This window comes from Hibiscus syriacus, unplaced genomic scaffold (genome assembly GCF_006381635.1).
Source record: "Hibiscus syriacus cultivar Baekdansim isolate YM2019G1 unplaced genomic scaffold, ASM638163v2 tig00113725_pilon, whole genome shotgun sequence".
Classification (NCBI taxonomy): domain Eukaryota; kingdom Viridiplantae; phylum Streptophyta; class Magnoliopsida; order Malvales; family Malvaceae; genus Hibiscus; species Hibiscus syriacus.
Window position 1 is genome coordinate 15,699,768 of NW_024063471.1, and position 6,394 is coordinate 15,706,161.

Below are 6,394 nucleotides of genomic sequence, written 5' to 3' on the forward strand. Positions count from 1 at the left end.
TGTAATCATGTGAAGATTCAAAGGAGAAAAAGAATGGAATGACTAAAGAGATAAGATGCTTGAGAAGCCATCTTTATCTTTAGGATTTATGGTTCTCCCATTGGCTTGGGATGGGCCACCTTAGTTCTTTATTTGGGCTATATCCATTGCTTTATATCTGCCATGTATGAGATGGAATGGATGATAATTTAGCATGCTAATAAATTGATGATATCAATAATGTCCTAATATTAAAAATGAACATTGATGAGATAATAATGAAAATCCATCTATAAAATATAAGTTAATCTAACCATCCAATATTTACCCTCATTAAGACCTCAATCGATATCATATGGGTTTAACAAAGAATTGCATATAAATCTATCTTTGTTAAACGCAAAGAATAAGAAAGTGGTGTTTGCCGGTTGAAATAATGGTAATAACTTAGCTAGGTTATTCTAATAAGATTCGAAACCTAGAGGCTAGTTATTTTGATAAATCATGAGATGATTTTAGTTTTCCAAATGGAGGAATTACATGAGATGTAATTAGAAAAGTATTTCTTACCTAAATAATCATTCTCCTAAGAGAAAAATCAAAGTTGAAGTAGGATAAGGTGAAATATGGATCCTCACTCACTAGAAAAACTATCAAGATGTTTTTCCGAAATTAAAACGTGAGGATATTTAATTTTGAATAAAATAGTGGGAGTAACTTACTAATAGAGACCTATTTATAAAATTTAAAGTTCGACAAAATTACTTAATACATACATTTCCATTGTTGTAGATTTAATGAAAAACAACACCACATTATCATTACAATCGAACCTTCAGAAGGATAAGTTAAATGTCTTGAACTTCCTTGACTAGTTTTGTAACTTGAAAATTATTCTCAAACAAGAGTGAGAGGAATATGTCATTGGAGAACTTGCTCCTAGTGAACTGAAAACTACTGCTTCTAGATCTATCAAAGACAAGTTTAAGAAACACATGGATGACATGTTAGACATAAGATATCTAATACTTGCTACCATAACTATGAGCTTCAAAAGAAACATGCGGACATGGTTTCAAATGAGATGATTAAAAACCTCAAGGAATTATATGAGGGGAAAGAACGTCAAGAGACCTCTAAAGCTCTATTTCAATGCAAAATAACCATGAAATCTCCTATAGGACCTCATGTCATCAAGATGATGTGCTATATCTAAACGTTTGAGAAGTTGGGATTCCTTTGCAAAGATGAATTTGCTACTAATGTTATCATGCAATCATTGACGGATAGCTTCAATCAATTTTTCCTTAATTTCAATATGAATGAAATTAACAAGACTTTGCCATAATTACTTGGCATGTTATGGACTGCTGAAAGTAACATGAAAAAGGTTCGACGTAAGCCCATTTTGATGATCCAATATGACAAAGGAAAGAAAAGAACAAAGCCATGGCAAAGCCTAAGGGAAATGGCAAGGCCAAACCCAAAGGGAATAATGCATTGAAACCTGAGGAGTAAGCAGTGAAGGAGAATGTTTCCACTGCTACAAGATTGTACACTAGAAGAGAAACTTCCTTGTTTAAGTTGAAGAGGTTAGAAAGAAAAAAATCAAATTGAGCGTCCATTGCACGTATTTATGTTATCGATGTTAATTTGTCAACATCTACTTCTTGGGTATTAGATAACAGTTTTGGTTCTCACATTTATACTTGACAACTGTCATTTTCGATGTAAAAATAAAATTCCTTCTTCTCGATTATTAAATAAAGGAAAATTTGTAGTATAGAGAAGTAAGGGTCGATTCACAAGGACTTAGAAAATTCTTAATTTTTGTCTGAATTATTTATGCCAGGCGTGATATAGTGAATGAGGGGTTTTTAATAAAAATGAGTAGTAAAAAAATGATTTAAAGAAAAATAAAGAGAATAAAAATTTGAAGTTGAATATGGTAAAAACATCCTCATGCTTCGTTTTGACTCAAATTCCTTTTGTTCATCAAATTAGATTTTCCCTTCGGGATTCACATCGGTTACTTTGTCTACAAGGGCAATCCCCGTGACTCTATTTTGAATACCGAATACCCATGGAAGTCTTTGATTCTGGCTTCGGAAATTGATCTAATCAACATCAATTGTCAAAGATCAATTACTGTTGGGATTTGCGGAAGCTCGAATCGACAACCAAAATGGTTTGAAAAGTGGGGTCAAAATGGTTTTTGTTTTTAGGGAGTAAGGAGATTGAAAGATAGAGAATTTCTATCGATTTATAGTGGTTCGAGTTCTCAACCAAGTCTACATCCGCTACCTTAGCTCCTCACCAAGGATTTAGCAACAAATTCACTAATTTGTTCTTTTTTTTTCAAGGACAAAGAGATAACCTTTACAACTCCCTAGTTTTCACGGGATAAACTAGAACATTTCCTTAGTTTTTAAATGGCCTTAGCTATAACCTTTCCCCTTTACAATGAAAGGAAATGTAAACAACAAAACCTCTCTAAGGTAGGTGCTTACAAGAACAAAAATATTTGCAAGAGAATGATGAAATGAGAATGGAAAACTCTTGTGTTTGATTTATTGGATAGTTGTTCTCTTACGTATTCAAGTGTCCTCGGCTTGTATTTATAGCTTGAAATGAGTTTGATGTCGTATATAGCCGTTGGGGATGTTTTAGAGCCGTTTAGGGATTATTTTTCTAGAAACATAGGTTATCCATAACAGGGTGTATCGATACACTATCAAGGGGTATCGGTACACATTTATTAAATTCAAATAAACTAGCTGTTACTAGCCATTGCAGCTAGAGTGTATGGATACCCTACAGGGTGTATCAATACACTAGTGTATGGATACACTCATAGGTGTATCAGTACACTATTTGCATTCGATGTTTGAGCAGTCATAGGTGTATGGATACACCAGTGTATGGATACACTGCAAGGTGTATAAATACAATGCAGGATGAATGGACACCCTTTGACACCCTTTAACATTTTTTACTCAAATTCAAATTTAATGGACTTTGAATTATTTTTGAAACCTTTTTTAAACTTTGAATAAATTCAATTCAAGTCCAAAAACATTTTCCTTAAATTCGTTATATCAAAACATAATTCAACAATCTCCCCCTTTTTTATATAACAAAACATTTGAAAAATTATTTTTGGCAAAACTCCCCCTTAATAAAATGTTTAATGAAAAAGATACAAACTGTTAACAAAAGGAAATCAATAGTTAAAAAGATACCAATTGTTACCAATTATTGGAAAATATATGAAAATGTTAAGCTCCCCCTTTTTCATTAAGAAATTGAATTTTTTAAACCATACTTCTCCCCCTTTTTGTTATATAAAAAATAATTCAATCTTTGAAGTTCAAAATAACTTTGGATAGTAAGTAGTAAAATTGACATTTAAAAATCATTTGAAATATCAAAAACTGTAACCCCCTCAGACCGATGCGAGTAACCTGATCTGATCTGGAGTGTCAAATTAGGGCCACCGGAGCAACCCACTGTAAAAATAGCAAAAAATTTAAAACTTTTATCAAAACATGTAACCCCATAAAATGATTTATGAATAAAAATAAAATTGACCAGTATTCAGAAATAAAATAGATTTTCAGACTCGTATATAAACAAAATACAATTACATGCCCCCTAATCACATGTACCATAATCTGTAAGAAACACAAGATGAAATCCCTTACTGATGTTGATAAATGCACTGGTACGATTCTTTTTAACATGAAAATGTGAGTAATAGAGTGAGCTTCAGAAAACTCAATAATACAGAACTACCTGATGATGCTGAAGAATGTGCATATACAAATAATCATATATTTCCTTATTGATCCATACATCTACAAATCTTTATGTTGAGTGGAAATCCTACTGATATTTCAGGTAGTAACAGATAGTAAGCTTTCAGTTCAGAGGGAAATATTTCAGTTGACTGGGTTCAGGAGCTTATAATAGGTGATGTAGTGTGTTCCCACAAAACCAGTGGAAAGATACAGATCTTTTTAAAACATTTTTAAAATTCAAAAACATAGTAATTCCCGCAACCGAACACATCCAAAATGTGTAGGTTCCCCAGAACCATACAACCCCGTCATGTCTAGTAAGGCTCTGAGCACAAAGCCGATGAGTCTGCAAGTATTCTTCCTCCAACAAATACCCCCAAATAAAACATGTTTCGTCCGTAAATGGATATAGCAAAAATCAAAACATAATCTAGGTCAAGTATCAGATCAAAATTCAGGTCAAGTATCAGATCATAATCTATGTCAAATATCATATAAGAATCCATGTCAAGTATCATATTAGAATTCAAATATGAAATCAGATAAAATATTAATATGATTAGGGAACACACCAGAGTTGACATATATTATTCAGAGGTACTGAATAATCTTATCAGGTAGAGAAACACGGATCTTCAGTATATCGATAGAATGCCATAATTTAGAATCACTATTGGAAAAGTTCAATAACTGATGAAATAATTAGTTATTCAGAATGAGACTTGAGCTGATAAGGAAGAAGTGAAGGTTCAAGATAATTACAGTCTGTGTCGATCTATCAAATTATCACAATAACTCAAGTTGAACAACTCCGAGAAATAATGCATGTTGACCGATCCATTCGTTGTCCTTCCAGGTATTCACTCTTTAATACCAATAATTATTGTCCATAAATCATCTTTCGAGTCATCGCTAAATGGATCTTCCAATGGTCTTTATTTTATTTCCATGCTCTAACGATATCAATAAATGTTGATGTACTTGATTTTTGGTTCATAACCCATAGTAACGGTACACTATGGAAAATGATAAGAGTTTCCAGACTTATCCAAATCACTTACTTAATCCTTATTCATTAAGGTTACTTAGTTCATTTAGAAGTCAAGTCTATTTCAGTTACTTCAGGGTTTTCTAGAGTAATTCATATGTTTTTGAATTTAGAATACATATTATACTTTCGTTCAGCTCAATTTCGTATTCATAGTTGATTTATCTAATGAATACCCACTTTTTAATACCGAATATGATCTAGAGTTAAGCTAAGTTGAGTACTTCCAGAATTATCATTAATCCAAACTTGAGGAGACAATCAAGGATTCGAGTGGTATATATGTTATTCAGGTACTAACATAACATTAACTTAAGTTCAGTTTCATAACTTTTAAGGGTAATACAACACCCATGTTTATTTAGATTCCTTAATTAATCCAAAATATTTACTTAGTCTAGGCCATAAGGGCATTTTGGTCATTTTGGTGCTTAATGTTTTTCCATTCATTTCAAAGCTTGAGGATATCTATTCATTCTTGGGCTTGGTGATATTCCTGAGTTATTTCCATTACATGGGTATTTTGGTAATTTTACAGTTCTAGGGTATTTCAATAATTTCCTTCCATCCGAACTTATTATTTAATTCAAATTTATCATCTATTTCAGTCTTTTCAAACAATTTTGGCAAAAGAGCACCCTCATAAAATTATTCTTCAGGTATTTTGATAGGAAAGCGGTGGCGGATTGATGAACGTTGCTCTTATTGAAGAATCAAACCTAGAAAAGCTCTAGACTCGATGAAGAACAATAAGGAATGAATGAGGAAGGTGGCGGCAATAGATAGGGTTCTTTAGGGTTTCTTTTAGTGCTGGAAACAAGATTAAAATAAGATAAACATAAGATAAAGGAATTAAAAATAGAGAAAATAACCAAGAAATCAAAGATCTCCCTTATGAAAGTGAACGGTAAAGATGAGTGATGGCGTGGATGTTTGTGGAAAATCGATGGATAATATCCTATCGAGCCCTCCTAGTCGCAATGAAAAGGCAAACACGATAATATGGGTCTAACCAACCCTCCTAGTCGCAATGAAAAGGCAAATTGGAGTGTGAAGATTAATCTCCCTCACAAGAACTTGAAAGAACTCCAGGAGAAGAAGCTTCGAAGGCACAATGCAATCAGCACTTGCAAAAACAAACTCTCGTTGTATTATTGATCAAAGAAATCTGATTTACAAAGTTGAATGAAGCCTCCTTTATATAGGGGCTGAATTCTAAAGGTCCTAAATAACTAAAGAATAAAATATTAATAAACTAAACATGTTTTAACTCTAATTCCTAATAAAATAATAATAACTAAAAATATCGTTTTAACCCAACCTTAATTCCTAATAAAATAATAAATCTGATCCTAAAAGATAATTAATCATCCTATATTAAATTATATTACAAATAATCAATATAAATATTGAAAATTCGTAATATTTACAAAATAACGTATTAATCCCGTATAGGATTTCCTGCATGCATCATCTTCAGTAAAATGACCATATCTTGAGTTACCGATATCGGATTGATGCGATTCAAGAACCGTTGGAAAGATAAGAGACAGAAGGTTGTATCTCC